At 44.0% G+C, this 26,449-nt stretch overlaps 1 protein-coding gene across 9 annotated transcripts in view; it reads left to right on the top strand.

The window, feature by feature from the left end:
- The first annotated feature begins 14,119 nt into the window (after positions 1-14,119).
- The window catches only part of LOC121596046 (transient receptor potential-gamma protein), a 73,842-nt gene continuing 61,512 nt past the window's right edge, over positions 14,120-26,449 (top strand). For 8 of the 9 annotated variants that reach the window (XM_041920626.1, XM_041920631.1, XM_041920632.1 and 5 more), the window contains exon 1: positions 14,120-14,318. The gene's annotated coding sequence lies outside the window, so the exon portion shown is untranslated. The remainder of the gene's footprint in view (positions 14,319-26,449) is intronic. The other variant, XM_041920630.1, reaches the window with a different exon arrangement.

Genomic DNA, 26,449 nt, shown 5'->3' on the forward strand with positions numbered 1-26,449 from the left:
TTGCAACTACGAACACATTGTACAAGCTGAGATGTAACGAACAGGTAAGTTAATTAAGTTCGCGTTAGACCGGCATGGTTTCTGGACGGATACACAGCTCCCCGAGCAAAACCACCAGTCGGTTGTAATGTGCGTAGCTGGGAATGAGCTTTTTCCTTTCTCAGCCTTGTTCCTGCCAGCACTGCCACTAAACCTGTCATCACCGTACCATCTTGTGTGTGTGTGTTTTTTTTTGTTTTATGCCGCTACACTGCAGCTGAGTTTTATCATAATCAGCGTCAACATTAATGTTGCTCACGCCGCGCACACGCCAATGATGCACCAGGCTCCTTACCAACCGGGCACGGAGACGCATGTCGTCACGAACGGTAGGGGTTGCGTGCCAGTCACCAGAAAAGGGGGAAAGATGAGAGGCTCCTCCTACCCGTTCGTCAGCCACCACTACACCCGGTGGGGTTATTTTTGTGTGTGTGTGTGTGTTTCTGTGTCTGTGTGCTGATTATGATTGTTTGTGACAGCTGGCTGGAGGAGATTGAATGCGAAGCGAGCAGCAGATTAGTGTCTGTGTGTGGGCATTCGCATGAGAAGGAAAGGGAATTCAGTGCCCTTCGCTACCTAGATATTATATCCATCTTTTTTAGCATCATCCGTCAAAATGTGCCATACCATCATCACTCACGAACACACACAGCCACAGCCGGGAGAACGTTCCAGTTGGGGTTTTTTTTCTTTTCCCGACATCTCGCAAAACAAGATTTGTTTGCAGAGACTGGACGGTTTACAAAGGCTTTTTTTCTGTGTGTGTGTGTGTGTGCGAGTGAACTTTTGCTTGGGGAAGCCTCAATTTACCGGTACCATTTAGTTCCGTGTTGGGCTCAGGGTCATGAACCTTTTGCTCAAAGAGGGAAAAGTTTCGCGCGTATTAGCGCGGTTACCATTATCATGCTTCGACGCGTACGCCTTCGGTGAGCGATGACAAATGGGTGTCCTTTTTTGCAGTCCACTCGCAAGCTTTTCCCAGTGTCTCTGTACAGAGCCCTGCCGCCCACGAGGGGGAAATATTTGTGGTCCTATCCCCTTGTTGTGACAACCTGACGTGCGTCAGTTGCGTAGCGAATCGGGTTTTTATCAATTTGCTGTGTGGCACATGGTGGTGTACGATCGTTAAAAAGTTCGCTCTGCACAGGGAATCTAATTCAATTAGCGATATTTTTTGTTTGTTTACGTCACCGCGTCTGAATGCCACAAACCCCCCCTCCCCGGGGATCAATACTGTTAAAATATGGATAAATAACATAAGATAGAGCAAATTTCCTGGGACTTACGACACGCGCCTTCCCTCGCTGGTGCACAAAGACGGTATGGTGCCCACTTGTTCCACGCTGCGGTGGGAATTTGTGTACGACACGGCGGTAAAACAAAGGCAGTAATAATAAATTACGTGCTCCATTGCCTTGCACCTTCCCTTCCCTATCCCATCGATCGGTTTGGTGGTGGCGTTGTTGCATAAGCGCCGTTGGTTGCAACATAGTTTGCAACCGTCTAATCAATGATATACCGTGGTGCAAGTAGGCGTTTTCCAATGGCGGGGAACTTCTCGTTTGCACTAACTAAACCGGAATTGATACACAAGTGACAGGAGGTAAGACGAATTGTGTGACGCAGTGGAAGGACTTGGTTGTGCTCTATTGAGTTGATCGAATTCGGGAACGATCGTATCGATTGTCGAAATGATATAAAATGGTGGTATCCTTGGATGTTGCCATATTGTACGCGTAACTGAGCAGGATACTTATGAAATAAAATAGAGTAACCGTTGTATCTAGGCAACTGCAACTATCGTTCCTGTTCGATGGAGTTGGAAAAGGGGCTGTTAGTGTCCCTATTGGGATTTTAAATGATAGAAATGTTGGTAAATTTCAGAGTTATTAGTTACGTTTTATTTTTACACTGCTGTTTTGTGTGGTGTGTTGTGTCATATGACTTAACAACTTTTTTGGTTTAAATTTTCTTCGTTGTATGATATCTATTTCTGATCTTTTTGCATCTTTTTGTTTTTTTTTCATGTTTTTTAATTATTTTCTTTTTCTTCTATTACTTACTTTGGTTGTTGTTTTGTTTTTGTTGCTGTTCATAATGTTTTTGTTTTTCTTAAAGTTAGTCAATTGTTTATTTTAAGCTTACAAAAAAGGTCGTTCAATGGCTGTAGTAGTTCTTCAATAATTGTTTGTGAACCTTAAATTACACACTCGTCTTAACTTAACATCTTCAGTACATATGATCCCTTCAGTATACAACCGATTTGAGCTATGTAGCTGTCTAAAAGAGACATTATCTCTGTTTATCAAAGCTAATGCAAGCTAGAAGTAATGCTTTTTCTTGGATGCTTTCGAAGAAATATACGTCCTTCGTTGAAAGACATTTGCATTGATGAATGAAGGACGAGAGTCCGAATCAATTATTGCGTTGAAGCATGCTTCCCAGAGTGCTAAAGTTAATGCGATAAAAATATCAAAGAACACATCAGCAGCTCTCCGACACACTTACCCCTCCTGCTCCTGCTGCGCCGGTTTCATCCGTTGAGGATCGAATGGATCAATGACGCATCGAAAATGACGCCACTTGTTAGGAAGCTAAAACGCAATACAACAAGAAAAGATGCCATCTGAAATAATACACGGAAAACCGGGCCTGTCCATCGACGGCCAAAGATTTAGGCTTAATGTTTTCAAGCAGAGTGCGATTTTTTTGTCTCCGGCGTACACTCTCACTTTTCCCTCGCTTTCCTTTTGCTCCATTATTTAGATAAGGCAAGCTTCGTAGGATGGAAACGGTAGCGTACGGTGTGGACTGCGTACGCGAGTGTATGCAGCGGATGGTGCGGAAATCAATTTATTTTAATATTTCTCATCAATCATTCGGACAGGGGCCGTTGTTCCGTTTCGGCATGATTATCGTCACCATGTCAGCATAATGCTGACAGGCGTCGAAGCGAAATTTACGAGCAGTTTGCACCAGCAACGAGAGAATCAAAGTAGGGGAAAAAAGTGTGGCTAAAAATGGCACAGCTCAAAAAGAATTTCCGCGTACAAAAAGTACACTTCTGATGTGACTTGCGTCATAATTTGATAGTTTGCGTCTGTGTCTGTAAGCATCACTTGAAAGGGAGTCATTGTGTGTCACTTGATATGGTTGCCTTCCACGGCACATCCACTTGTAATGCAAGTGTCAAGGATGATCCATTAAAATAATATGTTAAAAGCTTGCCCCGTCGATTTCGTGTCGCCGATTGCTGTAATGAACAAGTTCCACCGAATGAATTCGGTAGCAGTTTTGGTAAGATGCCGTACGTGTCCGCTCGGATCGAAAAGGAGCCGAAGGGGAACGAGGGAGCATTTGAAAGGATAAGCAAACACACGTTACACTTCAGCTCAAATTCCTCGTACGATGAAACGCAGACTCCCGTAAGCGCTAGAATTATGTCTCAGTTTAGCGCTCTTTATTGTCTCGCAAAGGCAAAGTTGTGCCCTGCCGACGTACGTTCGGTGTGTCCAGTTCCAGATAAATGCGTCTTACCCCGCTGTGGTCTGCGATGGTGTTCGATTTCGTAGCAAAGTTTTCGATCTATGTCAGAGAAGTTGCCGAGACTGACCGTCTGTCTTGCTATTTTTTTGGGGTAGATGTTGTTGTCTTAGTTGCTGCTGCTGCTGCTGTGTTTTTGCTGCCCTGTTATCTGTGGCCCAAACTTTGGAGACAATTGTGCGCCGTCTTCGTGTGGGAAGCAGTGTACAAAGCGTGTGCGTCGTGTGCGTTTGAAGTTTGCAGAAACAAATAAAGACAGCTTAATCGGGACTGTGTCCGCAGGGTGGAATCTGGCTCAGGGGAGGAGGCGCCCAAATAAGGTTCATTGATCCTGAACATAGTGAACACCCGTGAAGGAGTGTGTCTGGCGTGTTGGTGGTTTGGTGATAGTAAAACGGTCCATTTGTAGCAGACAATTGATGTTTGAAAACGGATCTGCTATTCTGGCCTTTGTGTGAATGAGTGTGAGCGTTTTGTGCGTTGATTGTACAAATGACCAGGCAGCTCCATCCATCCGTGACGTGAAACACTGGGCGTCTCCATCGAAAAATGGAACACGTGGTGGCGCAGTTACTACGCTCTCCGTGTCACTGTGTCAGAAAATTGATTCGAAACGGCACACTGGTAGATCACTACCAAGATGAAGGTTGTCTACGAAAATGGTGCACTTTATGGTGCAGGTTGGTGTAGGTTGTAAACGTTACAGCAAATCAATCCCTTGTCGGTAAAGTAAGGTGACGAGGATTCCAAAGTGTTGGTAGCTTTTTCACTTACGTCAATCCTGCTTCCTTCACACCATAAAGCTATTTTATCGATGCACAATCATTGCGGATGGTATCAATTGCTATGGATGAGCGGGATTTGTGTTTCCTGCCATAAAGATGACGCTCGTTTGTGGTCCAGTGTTACGATGCTGAGCACTCCGAACGCGATCCAGGAAGATGCAAATGTAAATCAATACAATTTCCTTTGCTAGCGTTTTGACAAACCTGTTCTTCCGCATTTGGTTTAAAAGCGCGTTCGTTTCGTCAGGCGCTTCGTGTAAAATATGCAAACCCCAGACTCCGATCATTCTTTGCTGCTAAATTTAATCAACTGAAGAGAGACGATTGCACACCAGCAGATGGGGGGAGAGCTGCATCGTGCTGAAGTTCAATGCGATCGTCATCGTTCGAACGGTTCAAAAGCGGATGCAGAAGTGGTTGCGTTGTTTCCTGTGTCAAGTTTTGTGCCATCTAGTGCCGGTAAAACAAAGCAAAAAAAACCCCTGACACGGTTCTACAATGTTCACTTGAGATTTTTTTTTTACAAAAAAGGGAGAGAAAGAAAAGCACACAAAAAAGGAAGAAAAACAAAAGCTTTTACCTCCGTTTGCTTATCCCCCGGTCGCGTATTTGTGCGAGCTGTGTGATGAGCCGTCTCGGTGTGAACAGTGTGTCGCTGCTACTGCTGTTGACGACGATGACGATGACGATGATGGGTGCATTTTTATACGATGCTGAGGCTGACGTTGTCATTTCGATGTGACTTGTAAGCAAAGAACAAAAAAAAAAACAAAAAACGGATGCAACGGAAAGAAGAATTATGTTGCAACAGCAGCCAATGTCTTCCGTGCCCGGTGTGCTAAAGATATTCCATTATCTTTTGAGCCAGATCGTGGCTTGTTGCAGATCTGCATCGGATAGCGGAGCAGGATGTACCAAAGGCGTCCTACACATACTTTGCCATCCGATAAATCGAACCAAAGGCTGTCGGTGGCTGTGGCTGTATTTTTTACCCGCCTTTATTTCCTTTTTTTGTGTCACTTTGCTTCCTGTCCGTTCGATGGGAAGGATTTTCTAGGAACGTTGTTTGAAATTTTAACGAACCATCTGGAAGCAGCAGCAGCAGTAGCAGCAGGGGTAGCTGAAATGAGGGAGTGCTGTTGGAGGGAGATGAGTAGCAACACGCCACAAAAGAGGGAAGCTCATTGCGATGGAATGAGATTTGTTATTCCGTGTTGGAGCGATTCATATTGACTTAAGAGCTTTCGGGGGTGAAAGAAAGGTGAAACAAAAAAAGTCGGTACATTTTCTACCACAATTGGCGTTTTTCTTTCGGGGTTTTACAGGAATCGAAAAGTCTTTTATTTGCTGGTAAAAGTTCGCTTTCTGAAGTGCATCGTGCAAGTGTTTTTTGTTTTTAAAAGACATGTGACTAAGCCGTCACAAGGCGTAAAGTTTATCGCTCACATCTTGGTTTGGTTGCCCAATCACTTCCCGGAATAGCATGAAGAGGGCTTTAAAACCGGAGAAGTGTAATTTATGTGGCTTTGTCAATCAAATGGTTTTATTGGTGGACACGTTAATTCATTTGGCTTGACAAAAGTTTGCTTTCCACCGAATTTTGCTAACGATTTGTTAATTTAGCAACCGCACAATCCATTGATTCTCGGTACTGCAGGTACAGGCTGCCGCCATTTATCATCGCAGAGCACTGGTTTTGTGTTGTTTTTATAACCGAAAAAACCGCAGCAAACCACTTGACTAACACTTGGAAGCGAGCTGTCCTCGTGTTGTTGTTTCTTCCACAAATTAAGGGGTTCGTTTCCTTCCGTGCAGCATTTCAAGCTAAGGGCTGGCAGTAAAACTAGCGTGAAAACAAAAACGGTTTGACAGTAAAACTTTAACACGAATACTACTGGCATGATGAGGTTGAAGGAGTAAACCATCCATAACGACACGTAATGGACAAGTTGCTTTTGCTGGTCAATCCCGACAAAGCAAAACTAACGAAAATAGTCACGTTTTACTGCTTCACCTTGTTGGGTGTGGGTTGCGCAAATAGGTTAACGTCTTTGCTTGTTAGTGCGGCGTAATTAGTGGTTTCAGCGGCAATGGGCAAAGTACACAGTTTTGCCCGTTTGTTTTTGGCGCTGCAGATTGGTGCATTAAAAGCAAGTAAAGTGCAAAGTGGAAGGGTTCATAAAAATATTGAAAGTTTAAGTAAGAAAATTGGGTACAGCATGAGAAGATGTGTTGGTTCGATTTGGTTATTGAAGTGCAAATTTTAACCTGATTTTTCAGCACACCCTTTGAGCTTAATTTTAATCAATATTTTAAGAGATGCTTCCCCTGGCAACCCCCTTTTATTCCTCTAACTATTTGTTCTGTGTCAGCTTTGCATATTTTTACGCATCACTCCCTGATGGAAGTGGTTTCTCGCTGATCAATGTGCCGTTTGACATTTGACCCCCCATGCAATATGTTCACCTGCCGCGGCCCAACGAGATGAGAGCTTTTGGGCCCCGGACAGTGGAGCGTTACATAATGAAATGCAGCTAGCTGGACGAAACGAGCGAATGGAGTGGCATGAAAAAGAAGGAGAAAAAAACACGCAGTAACTGCGCCATCAAACAAAAAACAGAAACGAGGTCGAGTAGAATAAAGCATGATTTTCTATAGCCATTCCGCTCCGGGAAGGACAAAACCGAGTCTGCAGTGGTACTTCCGAAAACCACACCGTCAACCGACGACGATGACTACGACGAGCGATAAAGCGAATAAAACGCCATGCACACACACACACAGCTAGTGGGAAGAGCATGCGGGAAATTCGATCGTATCAAGAAGGAAAACCGCGGTTCCCCCGGAATGGCACGCAGAGCGCGACAGATAAAGCCAGCTTCGACCGAGCGCATATCGCCCGGAAGCCGTCGCGTATCGTACGCGCGCGGTTGAAGCGTGCAAACTCGAGGCCCAATGATGATGATGATGATGAGGAGGAGCAGTGTGGTCGTGATGAGAAAGAATGGGCATGGTAGAAAGGAAGATGAGGGGGAAAAACCGCGTCTAGGCATAAAATGTAGGTCAATAAGGCATGAAAGTGAGAACGGTTTGTGGAAATTCGTTCGCTGGCTGCGTTTTGTTTGTCTTGCATCAGGGGCGGAGGGGTGGGAGGGGATCGCTTTTCACTGCGATTTGGTGCGCTCTCTGTTATGGTTATGCAAAAAACGGGAAGATAAATAGGACGAAGAGAAGGAAAAAAAGGCCGGTTACCATGGCCACAGTGCCAATTCTTCATTCTCCGAGCAGCGTTACAGACGTGACAAAACTGTGGAATAGCAATAAGCTAACCATTTCCATTCCGGGCTTTGCTTGTATCACTTTGGCTATTCCTAGCTGGAGGTGAACGCGTTTTTTGCACATGAATGCACAATAAATAAACGATTCTGGTCAGCCGGGCCGTGCCGGTCGATCCGTCGGTCATTATCGTTGTGCGTAATAGGCTTTGGGAAATGATGCGTTTGGGAAGTGTTTCTCCACTCTTCTTCCCTCATCAGTGTCACTGGGGGTGTCAGGATGACAACCGTAAGATGTCTGATGGAACAGATGGACAACAAGCGCCTGTTGGACTGGCCTGGGACAGGGAAGGGAACGTGACGAACATCTTCGTCGATGTGTACGGTTTTTGCTTCTCCTCTCAACCCCCGAGAATAACGAGTAGCAAAATTAGACGAATTTGCCCGTTGGAGAAGAAAAATGATTAGCTTAAGCGAGCAAAATAAATTAACCATGATGATGAAAGCAGCGGGGTCGAGGCGATTTCGACAGCGGTTCGTCATTAGTGTAAGCCTGCGCTTAAGCTAAAACGGGAGTCGATTGTGAGTTTGCTGAAGTACGAAACAGGCAGGCTTTGGTCGTATGCCGGTTTGGATTTGCAAAAGCATTGTTAAACGGCTCTCCGGCTGTACGGTGCAAGTGGAGGTTTTATTGCCACTCGAAATCGGTTTCTGCAAACAAAGCGGCGCTTGTGCCTTCATTATGGTTTTTTTTTCTGGTTTGCGATTTGCATTCGTTAAGTGAGGATCTGCACTGTTATCATCTGCCATCTCGCACGCGGTAGCGTTTTAATATTTATGACGCCCGTTCTTTGACGCGCGGAGAGGCAGAGTGCGATAGAGAGAGAGGGGTGATCATAAAATCATCACACTCATCCCATGAAAATCAGCGATGAAAATCAGCGATAATTTTCATAGGATAAATTACAACGGCAAACGGTGCGGCAGAGTACGGCGTGCCTGGCAACGGAATGTGTTTGGCCATCATAGTCGATGATCGTCGCTTCGTCGCTGCGAGATGAGATGCATCGATTAATGTCCCTGCCACCCCAACGGCAGGTGGTGGGTCATTGTGCGTTGCAAACGGGTGTGCGTTGCAGGTCATTGAGCGCGCGGCAAATGCATTTCATTTGCAATGTCATGGGTTGGAGGTGATTGGTTTGCAGATTAAACATTAATCGTATGTAAAGAGTTTCCTTGACGATTATCCGGAAGCGCACGGGGAAATAGGCAGAAGTCAGTGTCTCGATTGAGGCCATTCGCCCCGTGTTAGGGGGAGTTTTATTGCTGGTGGTGTTTATAGTTTATCTGGGTTTGGCGGATTTTCCCGGTGAAGCAAATTGGTAAAGGAGTTTTTTGTTCTTTTAAAGTTTGCATTAAAATAAACGAATAACAATTTGTTGATTTTTCATTTGTTCACTGTAACTTGTTTCTACATACTTTCTTGCACATTATCAATCTTAGTAGCTTATGAGTTTCTGGACAAAATTTAACACCTCTTTCAGTTGAACTCTAACCGTGATGGCTTAAAAAGTGAAGTAACTTTGTTCAAAAGCGAGAGCGATCAACAAACTGCATCCCGTAGCGTTTAAAACGGACTCCGTGGGACAGTTTGTTGACGTCGTATGAATCTGTTTCGGCGTCTGCAACAACTTGCCACTATTAGACAACAATCAGAGCACCGAAAGAAGGCTTGATATCGAATAACCAAGGTTAAGGTTCGTCCTGAGCGAATTGAGCTTCCAAAGGAAGCTGAAAATGAAGATCGAGAGACAAGTGGCTAAATCGCTTCATTAGCTTGTCCGGGAGGCCGATGCAACCCACCAAACAAACAAATAGTACCTGGGAAACATAAATAAACATATCAGGAAGCAGAAATAGGGTCCACAGGCTTCGCAGCATCAAGAAATAACGCCAAAACTCAGTTCGACCATATTAAGCGAATTTCGACTTAATTTCGATATGATATCCTAGTCCGTGAACTGGCCCAACATTCTCCAACTGTGTTCCCACGAAATTTTCTGGACAATCATGATCCAAAAGCTCTACTCTAACAATTTTGTCACGAAAACTTAAGAGGAACTGTTAAAATTCGAGGACGATCTTTAAAAAATGTCTGCGGGCATGTCTTCGTCGGCCGCGTTGAAAATTCCGAATAACTGACGAAAGGCAGCTTGCATTATCGTAGATTTATTTTTGCAAGAAATCTTAAACAATTACCTTTTGAAGGATTTGCATGGAAAGAAATAACCTCACTTAGTTTTGTTTTTCTACAGCCAGCGGAAAAAAGGCAAATATTAATATGCAAACGGTAAATGATATGACATTAAAGAATATTGTCTTGTTGAAGTTGTATACAATTGTTGAAGGATTTCTAATTCATTATCATATCACTTCCATTATGTTTGAACCGTTTTATCTCATTTTCTTTCATGTGCAGGTCAAACTGCTAAAAAAGAACTGGCCTTTGTGCAAAGAGATGCCCATTATCCGATAAGATTACCGGTCCGGTATGCAAAAAAGCAAACTCCCTCTTTTCAAGCAAGCAATTCATCATTCTCTCCAAAAGAAGCAACAAAAAATGAATGAAGACAATGAAAAGCCATCGTTTCAAAAGGGTTTGGAATTGAAGACGGATCGAACCTCCCCGGCAAGGTAAAATGTATGCAGTTTTTAGATAAACCCCACCAAGCCAAGCCTCTGAAGCGATGTCCAGGGCTCCGAACGAGGTTTTAAAGCGCTTTTCCAAATCAATCAATTTCCTGTGTTCTAGTGCTTCAAGGGGTAGAGTGTCGAGTATCTGTCCAGTACCAGGACCAGGTCTCTAGCCCATTTAAATCTTGCAATTCATCTTACCCATTCGGGTGCGGGATCATCAATCAAATAGTTCCTTCAACTCAGCCTCGAGAAGAACCTCAGGGGCAAGAGGAGAGGGTTTGGGGTCCAGTTCGATGGGGTCCCATGTCAAACCTTCACCGGAAACCATTATGTCACGTTTAGCGTATTGAATTAATCAAATCAATCCAACTCGTTACGCACACATTAATCGCAAATGTGCTCACATCGTCCACCACTGGTACCGGTCCACTGGTGAGCGGAGGAAAAATCGGTCCAATGACAGTAGTGAAACAGAGGAACTGATCTTTTAGCAACGAACCAATGGGGGAGGAAGCAGGACACACGAGAATAGGCAACAATAGGCGAAAGGATAATTATCGCACCGCTGGATGCAGGCAAGCTATTTCGCGGTCTGTCAGCACATCGTGCACAGGGCATCGAGCCGGGCGCAGCCTCAAAGCATGGTTGAACCGGGCGTGGGGGAAAAGTTTTGCAGCGCAAAACACCAAAACAACAATTAATCATCGTTGCGCGTTCGTGGAAGGAAAAATCGGTTGCGAACGGCTGGGGACGTTGATAAAAGTTGGCTTATTGTAGGCCAAACTGATGGTAATGGGTTTGGTTTTAATCTGTGTTTGGTCAGATTGTTCATGTATGGTATGCGTGGGATAGGCGCGAGACAGTGTTAAAGATAAGTGCTGTTTTGGGGTGTCGTGGTACAATTATCATTTAAGAGCATCTTTCGAATGAAAGGGGCTATGCATACATATTAAATAATCTGGCATATGTTGAGAATATTCATATACCAGATGTTACTTCTCACTAAATGGTGCTTTAACGGTGGATCTAATAGCATTCTTATTAGATTGGTAAATCCTTTAATTTTATTCAAAATTAATTAATTTACTTAGTTACTTGATTTTTTGCAAAAGATTTGTTATATTATTGGTCATAAATTGTTGAGGCAAAATGCAGAGATCTACCAAGTTAACAATGCAAAATAGTTAAATAAAATATAAAAAATATAAAAGTGGGTTATTTTAAATAAGATTTATATTCAAATTATATATTCTTCTTATTGAGAATTGGCATTTTGCAGAGTTAATGATAAATTGTAGTATGACTTTTGCAGAACATCATCAACCAGTGAGTGAGTGAGCAAGTGCTTAAGTATGTATTTTCTTGTGAAATGGAAAGAAAATGTCCCTATGTTTCGAAAAAGCGATCAGCACACTTCTTTGTTACAAACTGAATAGTAAATGATTCAGTGAAGAGCTGCTAGAATCTCTGCTAGCAATAAATCAAACATAATTTAGCATAAATATTTATGCAGCCTTCGAGCGAAACATGGACACTGTGGGCTTTAGCGTTATGTTCGGCCTTATGAAGAGTGAGGGGGAGCAACAGAGAGTGAGAGAGATGATGCTGGTTGTGAGATTATAATAATGTTGAAAAAAAAAGAGTCGATAGTGTTTTTAATCGCGTCTAAGTAGGTGAACGAAAAAGACGATCAATTTCTCGCCACAGAGGAAAGTGAAAAACTATTAAACCTATCGCCAGACACGTTCTACAACAAAGAGCAGCGATGGAACACCAGTTTCGGTTAAGTGATTTTTCCTCCCACAATGCTAACGATTAAACTGGTCGCAGGCTGGTCGGTGGATGAAATGTATTCTACAGCTTCTTCAACACATACACACCGAAATGGACATCAATCACGGGGCTAAAATTATGATTCAGTCCAGCGCAGCAGCGTTTGCGTAGCGAACGCACCGCGGCGGATGTGACCGATGGAGTGGAAAATGGAAATGGCTTCGCTAAATCGATTCGCTAATCGTTCGGCCATTGATTTGGGGTCTCCTTCACTTCCTCTCCCCCCCAATCCTTCCTCAAACTCTCTCTCACTGAGGGCATGTAATACATTTAGTTCGGCTTGCAAACGATCTAGTGTGTGTGTGTGTGTGCCCTCCGTCTCCGGCCAGTATTGATTGATTCACTCTTCACTGCTCTTAAAAATAGAACTTTTCCAACACTCCGATTGCGATCGGTGGGAGAGCAGTATAAGAACGGGAGGGTGGGATGGCAAAGGTCCGTTGCAATCTGCATCGAAAGCAATTTAAAATCTTACTCGTGGTACCGTACCGGGTGGTGGCCGTGGTTTTTTAACTACCGGCCACGCAAATAGCAAACCGATCCACCGGCCCGGACAGCACATTGTTACTGCCGGGATCTTGGTATTAAGCGGCGGAGAAATTATTGATGAGCCGGAGCCGATGGATTCGATTTTCGCTTACGACAACCGGACGCCATCGACAGCGGCGTGTAACTGTTGATCCTGGCACGGGGCAACAATTGCACCATTGATTGGCCCCGTCGCGCCACTCGCCCCCTTTTTTTGTTGGAGGAGGGAAAGGGCAGTAAAATGGTAGAAAAGAAGGAGCGGAAACACATTCTAAAGCAAATGCGGCCGTCCTGTTTAGCTGCGGTCTGCGCCGCTAATGCCGGGATCCGGCTGGTAAATCATATTCTGGATCGTTACAAAAAGCAGACCTTCGTGTGTGAATGTTTTTGCTAGCTGTTTTTTGTTTCTTCTTTTTTTCTTTCCATTTTTCCAGTACAGAAAAAGATCCGTTTGCGGGTGCAGCGTAAATAAATCAGTAAACTTCATGCACTTCAATGTCGAACAAATGCACAAACACACATACACATATACGATTGGTGACCATGTGAGTGGTGTATTTTTTTAACTTTTTCTGCTTCTTATTCTTGCAAACAAGCACGCAGAAAAATCACGGTCATCTGACGGCTGTACACGGCATACACAATGAAGCGTGCTCTTTCTTTGCGCCGTGTGCGTGCGTACGAGCGTAACTGCGTTGCTGTATCGGAATCGTACGGATGCATTTACGAAGTCATTTGTGTTCGAAAAGGGGTTTGTGTTATTTTTTCCCCCATTTTTTCTGTGCTAACTGATTTGTTTTCTCATACCCTGTACACTGTCCTCTTGCTGGGGTTTGCTCCCTTTTGACGCCATGCGCCACGAAGACTGCACGACCAGGCGTCTCCATCGAGCGTTTTGGTACATTGGGTACGGTTGGTAGTCAATGGTGTCTGTTGGTGTGATAAGCGACGGCTTGTACGATTCGTGGTGAATATGGTTCGGGCCGTGTTCGGGTCGGATAGGTTCGGCTCGGTTGCTTCGGCTCTGGACCACGTGCACTGGCTGTGAACGAGTTTTCCCGCCGGTTTTGACGTTGACTGTGGACGTGATGGTGTTGGTGCTGTGCCCGATGGTGCGGTGGTGTGTGTGCGTGTTTGGTAGCGTTGAATTCCAAACGATTGGCGTTAAAGAGATTTAATTTAAAAAATAAATATGATATGTAATATGATTTTTATATTCATTATCAACGTTTTTGTGTGTTTGTTATATTATTGTGAATACTATGACCCCATACTCACAGTGCCGTGCATCGATTCCATCACACACTACCACTGCCTACTGGCCACCACTACAACAACACGCCTGCTGCGATCGGCTTTTCCCTTACAAAGCTAAACCGAGCCGGACCGCCCAGTCAGGTTTACGCCGCTCGGGAAAACCTCAGTCTCGGAGCAATCGCGTACGAAGCTGGACGTGAAAAACGTGCTGGGCGCTAGTACACCCCGCCTTGGCGTGTGTGTGTGTGTAGACCCACATTTGGACGTGTGGGGAGCAGGGGTTTAAAGCAGGTGCCCGTTTGAACCATACCCGTGTGAACTGGGAGCTGTGCGTGTGTGTGTATTTGGAGAAGCAATCGAGGTAAAAGGAGTGCAATAATTGTTAATTTTTATTTACAAAAAATGAAGCAAAAGTGACAAAAAAGTGAAGTAAGTGCGAGAAGTATATTTGTCCAGGAACAGCCAAAGTGCAGCATTTTTTAAAATGATGTGATGTGAAGGGGAGTTCCTCTCATTCTCATTCCGTTTCGTTACATCTAAAATCCCGTTCGTCAATCTGGGTGGTACAGTGAATAATCAATTCCAACGGTGAGGTTGTGTTGTAAGAAAAAAAAAAGTTAAGAAGCTTATCTATTGTATCGCGACCGACCCGTGTTTGACTTGTGGTTCGTAAGATGTCGACGTAAATTAAGAGATGGTTTTCCAGCGTAGCGTATTTTGCTTCTGCACACATTATGACCTGTTTGTCCGTGTACCATTGGCATTGGGGCGGTGGCAGTAGGGTTTGTAGTAAGCGAACGTGCATGTGCTTGTTGTGTGTTGATTAGTTTTTACAACGGTTTGTTTGTGTCGCTCGTCGTGTCGTTTCGGTGTGTTAAAACAGTTTGAGAATGGTTCTTAAAACAGAGATAGACGAACTTGATGCAAACTGCAACCAAACATTGACCAAGGAATTGACAGCGAACGGAAGAAGATAGAGAAATGTGGCCAGCAATAAATCAGGTTAGTTGGGTGCTGAATGTTGGACCATTTAGTTTGCTGGATTCTTTCACAAGAAACAAGGAGAATAAAAGCAAAAAAAGAGGTTAAGAAAATGGTTCAAGTTCGTAGCGAGTCAAGAATGATAGCTATCGGTGACAACAAAGTCGAACAGGAAGACCAACCTTCTCAAAACCGTTGACAGTGGGTGTTTCCAGGAATGAAGTGTGTTGATCTTCTATTCCCCGTACTCCCCCAAAACCAGCGTAATTGTGCCAAGGTGTACCACTTCACAACTGGGCGTGTACGTGCGTGCGGCTGTGTGGGATGCGATATTCATTTTGGAATCAATTCGCCATCGGGCCAATATATTCCGTGACATTTGATTGAGGTCTAAGGGTAAACATCTTCGGGGTCGACAAGAGGTTGATTGAGCTATTTCGATTGGATGGGAAAGGTGGAAAGTCAGCCTTCCGTCAAGCAGTATGAAGGCATCGTTCGTGCGTGTGTGTGTGTGTGCGTGTGTTGGATCTTCTTCGTCTTTTAATAGCACATGCGAGACCGTTTTCTGCGTACTTACTATAAGCGTAATGATGGATTACGTATTCTAGCAGAGGAAAGGCTGGGAAGAAGAGCGTGTAGCGTGTATGTTAAAAAGGACAAAATAATCCAGAAAACAGATTACTCAGCTATGTTAAAGACACTGTTCGTGGGATTTGAGGTATTGATAACTCTTGCAAATATTACTATAGGGTGTGTTTACAGAGCAGATATAAAAATAGGGAAATTAATGAAGTTTGAGCGACGTTTGCAACCGATGCAATAGATGCAACCGATGAAGAATAGAGGAAACAAATTATTATTATTATTATTTTAAATCATTCTTTACGTATTGCAATACATATACGGAGCATTTAACTACGGTCATGGTGAAAAAAGGTTCTAATATCACGAAAACAATTTGGAAGAAAAGTGAGGGAACTGTTAACAAGTGAGGGAAATAAAGACAAGTTTAATAAATTGTTCAATATTTAAACAGTTATTGAAATAAGCGATGATTACTAAATAATCAAAATAAGAACTTCTATTGTATCATCTAAACTAAGTATATTTTCTCAACGCATTTTAAATAATCTAAAACAGAAAATCTTACTCTGGATTTTGAATAATCGAATTGGAAGAATCGAAAAAAAACTGGATTTCAATTAGAAACTTTTCCACGAAAATCGCAACCAACGCTAATTGCAATACATTTTCTCACCTCACTAAATTGTTTCGGACCTTTTGGGAGGCGATTTCGGAGTAACAACAAAGTAGAAAGTAATGAATAAATAAGCAAATATGATGCTTATCGCATTAAGCAGGTGTGAAACAAGTGGTTGGCATTAATTGTCACGAGGATAAATGGGAGCAAAACACAGCCAGAGAAAAGGAAAACAAACACGCTGAAAAGAAAAAGAAAAAGAAACAACCAAAACATAAACACGCACACACAAACACACACGCAACCCCAGCCCGAGTGCGGGTCGGTAGGGCAAACAAACTGTAACAGAGTAGGCCGATTGAAAGATTTTCCGCGCGACAATTGAACCTCACGCGCGAACGAGATTCGAAGAACGCAACGTACCCCAAAGCCTGTAGTGTGAATGGTGTCTGTGTGCTTCGGTCCTGTTTGGTACGTTCCGTAGTGCGTGTTGTGTGTTCGTGCGGCGGAAACGTTTTCCTCCGAACCGGAAGCGGATACCACCATCACCTGGTAGCCCGTTGCGTTGTGGTGCGTGTGAAAGGTCGTAAGAAATGTGGAAGAGAAAATAAACGGAGATCAAAACCGAGGACACGTGGTCGAAAGATTTGCAGCAGGCCAAGGGGCACCGTTTGCCCCGAAGGTCAACAGCGGTTCGCACAAACTGGGACGCACGACGCACGGTACCGCCAACCAATTAACAGCATCTCTCTCACCAGACCCGACATGGTGATGGTTTTCCTTTTTCGATACGGAGCCGATAATGGGCGTCAATAAGGAAAGCGAAGACACACAGGAAAAAAAGGTATTTACGTATGTGTGTGTGTAGTGTGTTGCACAGTGGGTGGGTCGTTGTTTTATTTTCCCTGTTCGCTTCATGTTTCTTTCCGCCTTCCTGTTATTGTCCATACGCGCGCTCTGGGAGGAACTCGCGTGATTAATATCGCTCCACACACGGGGGGACTGTTCTGCTTTCCATCCTTCCCCTCTTCCCTTTCCCGGTTTGGCACAACTGGGATTTGCTTCGCTGCTATAATCTAGCGCGATAATAAACGCACCAGTTCGTCGATACGTCGACTGATAGGGAGGTCTGACCCCCAACAAATTGCAACTGCTGGTGGTGGGACGGATCGTGCTGGTGCCCGTTTATTGCTAGAGCTCTCTGCTCGGCCGCTCGGCGTATTTTATGAGCACATCTGCCGCTCTCGGCGTGTGTGTGTGCTGGTGTGTGTGGTGCTGGTGTGAGCAATTGGTGGCGGATGTACCGGCTGCCGAGCCGAGAAAAACGGCCCATCCCGTCGCTGTTTGCGCGCCTGTTTCGATGATAATTACTGATAAAATATTAGCTTCCTCGTAATGGTGGTTTACCTTTCCCCTTTCGGAAGGGGTGTGCACATTCCTGCGCACCGACCAGCAGCCATTCGTTGGCCGTGTTGGCCTGTTTGTACAGACGGATTAGTGAGACAGAAGGTGGCACGAATAAGCTCCGTTCACCTTCGGCCCTCGGGACGAAAGGAAAGGGGAAAGGAAGAATGCGGTTCAAGGGTGTGAGGTTCCATTCCTATCTTACTCCCACACATATCCACCCCTTTCTCTCTCTCTCTCTCTCTCTCTCTTTCGTACTCTCCACATCATTCTAACGCATATTTCCACGCTCAACAACCGCCGGCGCACACAAACAACTGGAGCGTACCGAGCGTTTTGTTTGCACAAATGCGCGACGGCATCCATCCGTGGCCCGCACCGCTCTGCTCGATCCCACTGCTGCGGGAATGGATTTGTTTCAAGTGTTTTGCCATTTCGCGGCAAGTGAAATTGTGTCTACCCTTTTCTGCCCACTTCCTATCCCATACAATCCCCCTTTTTAAACTCAAGCACAACGCAGTTCGGAAAAGTGGCATACCTTGGTCCACTTTAAAATTGAGCGATCTTGCTATGTGTGTGTGCTACTACCGTTCTACGTTGTGATGGATTTTTAATAGCAGAAAGAAAAGTTTGTACAGTGAGTCAAAATGGCACTTCCCGCTAGTGAAGCAACAGGATCAAACGGATGTGAAATGTGTGCGAGAGTGGCCGTCTTCCCCCCTCCCCCTTGGCGTGTTTTTCCACTTCATTGCCCGTTATATTCCAGTTGCAGAAACGCGGAAGGTCAGCGGCATACGATCGAGAACGTGAAATAAATCATTCGCTTAATTAATCGACGATAAATTGGCTTGATGCGGGTTTTTTTTCGGAGAGTGCGTTTGGCGTTCGTTTGAAAGGGGGGATGTAATTAATTTTCTACCAACAGTCACATTCCCCAAAAGCACCAAAACACTCCTTGAATTTGGGTGTGGCTGCTTAAAGCACTGCCCGGGGGGGTTTCATGGTTTCATTAGAAAGTATGAAAATAATAAACTTTCCCTTAGCATCCGGTGTGGCCTCGACGTTGTGGATCATTTTCTGCTCCTGTTGTAGCTGCTGCTGCTGCTGCTACATCTGTTACTAGGAAAATGAATTCCTTCTCAAAAGGGGAAGTAGATTAATAAAACGCCACCAAATTTGACGTACACCGTCCGAGGCAGACTGTTGTCCACCAGTGAACGGTGACGGTCGTGGGGAAGCCTTGCGAGCGTAAGATTAAGTTATGATTTGAATCTCTGACTCCGGCTGCAGTGGTTTTCAAGCAGATTGTAGATGTTTTAAATAAATTTATTTGAAAATAAAAAAAAAGATTTAACATAAAATATTTTACTAAAGTATTATTTTAATAAAGCTGTAATTGTAATTAAATGATATGCTAAACTTGATATCATTAAGCCTTTTTTAGTGTTTTTAGAATCAATAATCAAGTGTTCATCAGAACTCATTCAAAATAGTGTCTGGATTAGTTCGCCAGAGGTCGCCATTGGACGTTGGAACCCAAGCATCGAAAAATACACTTCCCAGTCGATTTTAAAGGGCTTGTTCTACCTTAAACTGGTGCAGTTTAAGGAAAGTTTAAGGTGCCAGTTTAAGGGAAATAGCTAGATAACTCGATTTTAAAACTCGAAAATGTCAATTGGGAACCACTCAACTGACATTTGTTCTAAAATTTCAATCATAATCTGCTCGAATGGTTCTCGAAATACCAAAAAAAAATGGGGATTTGTGCATGATAAACCATGATAAACGCATATAATTTTCGTTTGTGTGTGTGTATGACCTTCTTCTGTCGGATGATGATGACGGCTAATTCGTTTTAGATTAATTTGCTTTGATTTTTCACGAAGGCATATTTCGCACGTCGTTATTTTGTAGAAATCCGGTGTTTTTTTTTGGTATAAAAGTATTATACCTCCAGTGATAAGGATTGGAAACGTTATTTCTTAAAGTAGAAAGAAGAAATAAATTTTATACCGCCAATTGTATGTGTTCTATTAATTTTCTTGTCTTTAGTTAGATTTCAATCGTTTCTCAATATCTTATCTTTGATTGTTGCATTGCCTTCCTCTTTTTGCCTCTTTTCTTATTAAATAATTATATTAATTTGCATCAATATTGTTTCATTATTTCTCTTGACATCCCCTGCCCGAGAGTCCTACATTCAAGTGGGCAGTTTCTTCCAAACTATCCCGTGAAATGAAAAAAGGTGAAGAAAAACGCACAAGTGAATCACACGAATAGACCGCGGGACAAGATAAATCATTTCGTCCCCACCCAGACGGGGGAGGCACGTGGGTTTATCAGAACGCGCGAAATTAAAACATCACAGCCTGGACCTGTCTGCTTGGGGCCTGTGTGTGTGTACCGGTGCGAGAGCATCTGGTTTTTGGTGCACATTCATTAGCAAGGGCACACGGGCTCGTCAAGCGGGAAGCGAGTGGGTGGCACTGGGATATGATATGATGGGTTTGCTAATTAATGGGCGATTTCACTTTACCATTTCGCGTCTTTCACGAAAATGTTTGAATGCTTTTCGTGTCTTCGGGAGCCGCACGTGGTTCCGGTGGCAAAAGTTGGTGATTTAGTGAGCCGTTTTGTGAGAAGACGTTATTAAAGCGTCCCTTTCCCTTTTCGTTAATCCAGCAGCACCTTTCCTTTTGATGTAAATTTGTAAGTGGGGAGAACATATTTATACTGCTCGAACCACCGGTACCACCCGGGGTCCGGTGTCCATTAGCAGGGTGATTAACTCACCCCATGTCCCTTTTGGTGCCGCATTTTGCAATTTGTTCAAATTACTTTATCCGATTCGAATCAACTGAACCGGCAAGTGATAATCTCATTTTATTAAAATCACTTCCACCACTAAAATTACGATGAAGGAGTGAGCTCTAAAGATAGAGAAGAAAAGGGCAGCACAGGAGGAGCAGTATAATTTATGTTACAACAGGTAACGGAGAAGGCAGAGAGAGTGGAAGAGTTGCAGGAAAATTGGAAACCACGAGACCTTTACTAAACGGACATGCGTTAACACGCACCAAACCGTCCGCTGTTGCGCAAGTTTGCACCCGCTCTCCCCCCTCGGAAATCTAAAATCCGTAGATAATACTATCAGAAAGCATGAGCCATCCCTTTTTTGTGTATTCCCATTGTAACGCTGCTACCGTATGCTTTTTTCTGGGTCGAGAGATTATGAAAGCTTTCCCAGCTTAGGGTAGGATAGTGCACGTGTGTGTTTGTGTTCAGTTAACCCTTCCTGACAGGGGAATGATAGCGAAAAAGGGGGAACTTGGCAGGTTATTTCGTTGCTCTCTGCCCTGGTTCGCTCCAATGTTCCACCAGGAAAGCAGGTCAATCGTAGTTGATTGCTGTTTACTCCGGCTCGCTAATGACACAAGTTCGGGTAATGGTAATCATAACAACGTGCCGCACCGTACGAGCGTGGTACAACGCCGTGCGAATTGGGTATGGGTTCGTTGTGTTGCCCCACACTCCTCTCCCTGTACTCGTAAGTTTGCCATTATTTTGCCACATTGTAAAAGCGGGTAATTGGTGGTGTGTTGCAAACGGGCTGTGCACCGGGCGGGTGGAAATAGATTACGGCGCGAGAGTTCATTTTTAACATAAAATATCATGACTGCGAGCAGTAGTAGCGGTGCAGCAGCCGACTGTTGACCGTTGGCGTTCGATCGGTATCGGGAAAGTGGGTCATTTTAATACGATCGTAAAGATGATATCGAGCACTGGCAGTGATGGAGGATGAACAAAACAGGCATGAGAATGTTAAGTGAGAGGAAAGGACACTCATTTTACACGCACACACACACAATAACATTGAAAGGGAATCACAGAAGGGGAAAAAAGGAAAGCCAGCGCTATTTTAGTGTATCATAAATAAATCATTAAAGAAAGAGTGTACCATTTTGAACAATTTAATTTCTACATTAAGCAAACATAATTTATCTTTATCAGAGTGTGAAGTGGTTTTTTAAACCCCCGGTTTTTTTTACGACAATTACAAACTGCTTTACTGGGTCGTAAAACTACGGAAAATGGCTCGCTTGCGCTCACATAACGAAAAAGGGTCGTCCTATTTACACGTGGCAACCCTTACTTTCGGGGAAAAATGGGGAATTTTTTTCTGCTGTTGCTCCAGTTAGAATTGTTTACGAAAATTAATGTTCACTGGAAAGTGTCAACATGCCCCGGGGTCTGCCTTCCCCGAGGGACATTGCTGCTGTTGCTGCATCGGGAGTGAAGGGAGGGGTTTCGAAACGGGCAGCGAAGTATAGGATCGAAGATGAAAAATGTTTGTGACAACAATTTTATTGATCGTTTGTTTGTGCTGTTCGCGCGAAGTTTATTTGTTCCACCCTCGAATGGTAAGGGCCGGCTGAAGGGGGAGAGGGAGATACAATATTCCTCGAGAGAGTGGAGAGTGGAAGGATGATAAATTTAGCAAACAGGCATACAGATACTATCACGTAAAAGGTATAAAGCAAGCTCGCTGGTTGGGTAGGGCAGGATTGTAGTTTTTTCTGTTTTTTTCCACAGATTTTTTTGGGAAGAAAACAGGCTATAAAATTGTTAAGGAAGAAGGAGGAGACGCTAAACGATTCAGTTCGCTTTTATGATGGCACGTAAAACATGATCAAACAAAATTCGGGGGCTTTTGATTTCCGGGGAAGAAACGACATTGGCAAATGTATGGATTTAATTGTGGCAAAGTGTTTCGAATGAATGTGAGGTTTAACGGTTGCTGAACAACATTTCTGGGAAGGCAAAAGTAAAGGAACTTTTCGTAGAAGAATGTCTGTTGATGAAGAAATGAATATGGTTTCTAAGTTTTGGTTCTAGGAACGTGTTTTTTTTAAACCAGAAATTAAATTGAGTCCATTCCCTCGGATTATTTAACAAAAAAGCACTTCTATAATTAGGTTTCTTTTTTTTATGTAAAAAAATGCAAATCATGCAATCAATTTACAGTAAATTAAATAAAATAGTATTTAAATACACTCCCATATCCACCCACTGAACAATGCGCGAACGGCTGTCGCGTCCATTTAGATGTAAATTAATTTAAATTCATACCATGGTTGCGCATTACAAACGTCCCCCTGTTAGCCCAGGAAACGGTGTCGAAAGCGAGGGCTACCCGGGGGCTACGTGGAATGTGTGGCACGTGGCGTGTATTTAATAAAACGTGTAATGAATGTGCTGTGGTATTGCGCGAGGGCTACCACACACACACATAAAAACCATGCTGAGAGGAAAAAAAGTCCCATCACCCTATCGCCATCATCTGGAAAAATGGAAGATACAGAGACAAAGGAGATATCGATTTCTAACCCAATCTAGTGGTGGTCCATCCACTTCATGAGCACACACACTGACACATACACACTGACACACACCATGGCTTATACTGCGCGTCGCATGCTGAGATGAGTGCACTTGAACTTTCATTTCCAACCGTTCCGTCCGCATGCGTCCCTGGTCTGGTCCACCCGATGCGGAGCGAGTAGAGTACACACTCCCTGACGTCAGCAACGATGACGACAGCAATAGGCATCAGTATGGGGCGCGCACACGGGCTTGCTGCTAGGAAGGGCACACGGCCCATCACTCTGCACGCTGCAGCAAAACTGGAGCCAAGTTCAGAGCGAAAGGTCGGGCGCACCGAACCGTGGACCCAGTAGGCGGGATGGGTGGACCGAAAGTAGGCCTCCGCCGTGTAACGGGGCATGGTTTGGCCGGCAGCCAAGGTACGGTGGGCCGGCTGCAAGGGAAACAAAACTTTAAAACTGCTGACTTGCAAGCACATATGGGGATGCGTGTGTGTGTGTCTACATGTGTTTGATACGATCGCTCGAAGTTAAACTGTCACGGTTGAGGATCTCTTTCAAATAAAAATTCGAAGTAAAAACACAACAGTGTTGGCAGTGTTGTTGAATTCCAGCAATGTTTTTGCTCGTTTTTCGGGTGTATACACACACACATACACACACGTCGCTAAAGGATAGGAAGAGGCGCCTGCCAACCGGACAGCAGAAGTTTGCAGCCTCTTGCCTGGTGAAATTCCGAAAGAGCTTCACGTCACTTTTGCCATAAGTCATGCAAAATTTATGGCAAAAAATTGTAATCTAGTTCCCTTTTTGGGTGTAACCTCGTGCTGTATGTGCTCTCTCTCTCTCTCTATCTTCCCTGCACTGTTCCCTGGCAATTTTTCTTTAGATACAGGATTAAAAAGTGTGCCAGCGCACGGATGAGCACTTCAACTGAGTGCAGTAAGTTGAGTTAAGATGTTTTAAAGTACGAAGGGAGTCGAGGGTTTTTTTTTGTTCTATGTCAAGCCCCGTTTTTGTGTGTGCCAATTCTCATACCCATGCAGCAAACGGGGCAGGAGAATGTGTAGGTCCGTTACGCTGCAGTTAATCTTTGCACTGTTGGGGGCACTGTTGGGGACAGAACAAAAAAACTCGGCGTGAGAAAAAAGATTGCTTTTAGCCAAAAGCGTGTTTGCAAATGGGAGCTTGTTTTTTTTTTGGTAAAATGTAAAGTAGTGGAGAAAGGGTGGCTTGGTTTAAATGGTGCCCTTTTTTGTGGTGTTGATGTGATTTTTTTTTTTGGTGTTAGTTTCGTAACACAAAAAGAGAGCAAAGCACGTCGGATGCATGGTGTTGGAGCATATTTTCTTTTAAATTATGATTCACTTTGCGATTACTTTTTTGTAGAAAGATTTGTGTTTTTTGGTTTTGTGGTAACGTTTTTGTGTGGTTGAGAGATGCTTTTAAAATAGTAACCACACCAACCACACAGAGGGTAATAATTAATTTTGCACTTGCAATCGAACAAAGTGTGTCTCATAAAGTAAGAATAGCTGGGTCAAATTTGTGGTCAAAAATCAGTATTAAAAAATTTATATGTTTACAAATTTTAGAATAACTTAACTAAAATTGTATATGATCCTTCAGTCCCTTTTTTAAATATCAAACTAATTCCATGATCCTTATTTTAGCTATGTTACGTAGCGCCTGCCTCACGTGTGCTTGTTACGTAAATTGGTTTTCGCATGAAACACTGGAGCACCGGACAGTTTTGAAATGAAAAAAGTTTGTCAAACACTGAACCCTACTCCGAGATATGGAGTGTTCTTTGCACAGGTGCATTACATAAACCGGTTCTGCATACACATTACCGTTTCCGTTCCATCCCGCGGAGCGGAGACGACGAACAGTTCCAGTGTTCACCTTCCCGAAGGTCGTGGGATGAAAGAATGCCGGAAAGTCAAAAATGACACAAAAGAAGCGTGTCTGAAGGGTGAAGGTGTGCTTTCGGCGGGTGATTGTTTTCGGGGGTCCCGGATTTCATTTGATTACGACTACCCTTTTCCGTTATTTTTTGCTACTACCCTGTGTGGCAGCCTGTACGTTGAGCGGCATTTTTTTCAATATGCTCAACGGCTGCAGACGGTTCGTTGTTTTTTTTTTAAATTAGAAAACAATTCATTTTAAGTAGGTTTGTTGGTTTTTCTGTTTCCAAAAACAAAAAAAGCATCATTACTGTGGAAAATTGAACACATTGTGTTAAGTTGATGCACCGAAAATGGCTTTTCAGTTTTGTTTCTCCTCCTTTTTCGGGTTACGGAGCAGAAACCCTGCCTTCGAGATGGTTTCCCTAGCAATGGGACGGCTCCTTTAAGGAGCAGAGAACGTTTGCTTGCTTTATTTGCGATTGATACATTTTCCCCTTTACCCTTCTTTTTCACCGTCCCATAATGTTCTTCCACAAAGCACCTTTTTCCCTGCAGAACGCGATCGTTTCAATCGCGGCTCGTTTGAGCTGTCGTTACAGGGTCTCGTCGCTGCGCAGCAGTCGCTCTACACACGTTCGCGTTACGCGACAGTGAATTTTATTTTAACCGATTTCCATTGAGCCGGAAAACGGAGTGAATCAAGGGAAGGGTAAAGCACACACACACATATACACGGTATGCAACCAACCGGATACATGCTTTTCTTTTGTGGATTTTGTGTTCGTATTTCATTGCTTTCGCGCTGCCGGGAAAAATGGGGAGCGAATTTCGATGACAATTGACTGTGTGATGGAATGTGTGTGTGTGTGGATGTGTGTGTTTGAAGCATGAAGGTGGGTTTGAATGGAAACATTCCCATAACTCGGGCCCGCCTTTGAATCCACATGCTTATGGTTCGGGACACAAGTTTTCTGCCTCTGTGCTTGGGTCACCTTTTTGTGCGCTTCGTTCCCAAGAACCGGGCGGCGCCGTAACTCAATTCGTATTAATATTTATTTTACATACGCGCATGGGTACGCTGCGCCGAGTTCGCTGCGAGAGGCGAGGTTTTGCGTACCTATTCCCATGGCTGCCAACGAAGACAAGCGGAAAGCGTATGGGGACAGCAACCTTACCGGGGGGGGGGGGGGGGGTGTAATCAAACCTTTCCACCCGGAAGCTGTCATGTGAGATGGACGTTTGCCTAACGCTTCCTTTGAAGGACATTTCGAGTTTATTCAGCTCCCCTCAAGGCAGAAGAAGGGGGAAAGGATGGGTGTGGTATGCAAATGTTATTAGAATAGAACTCCTTGCCTTCTCGCTTTCGCTTCGCCGTTGACGTCATTTTACATTGGCTAATTTTTACATGACGCTACAGCAAAAGGTCCTGCTGTAGGTTAAAATAAACGCCATCAAACGGGACGCTGTCTTTTGCGCTTCTTGCCCGGGCTCTTCGCTTAATGAATATTTACTCCCCGTGCGAATGCAACCGCAGGTGTGACGATGATGGAAGTTGGTCTTGTGTTGGTGAACGTTAAAAAAAAAATACCTTCATCGGAGCAAAAATCTCTTT

The sequence above is a fragment of the Anopheles merus genome, chromosome 3R, assembly GCF_017562075.2.
Source record: "Anopheles merus strain MAF chromosome 3R, AmerM5.1, whole genome shotgun sequence".
Classification (NCBI taxonomy): Eukaryota; Metazoa; Arthropoda; class Insecta; order Diptera; family Culicidae; genus Anopheles; species Anopheles merus.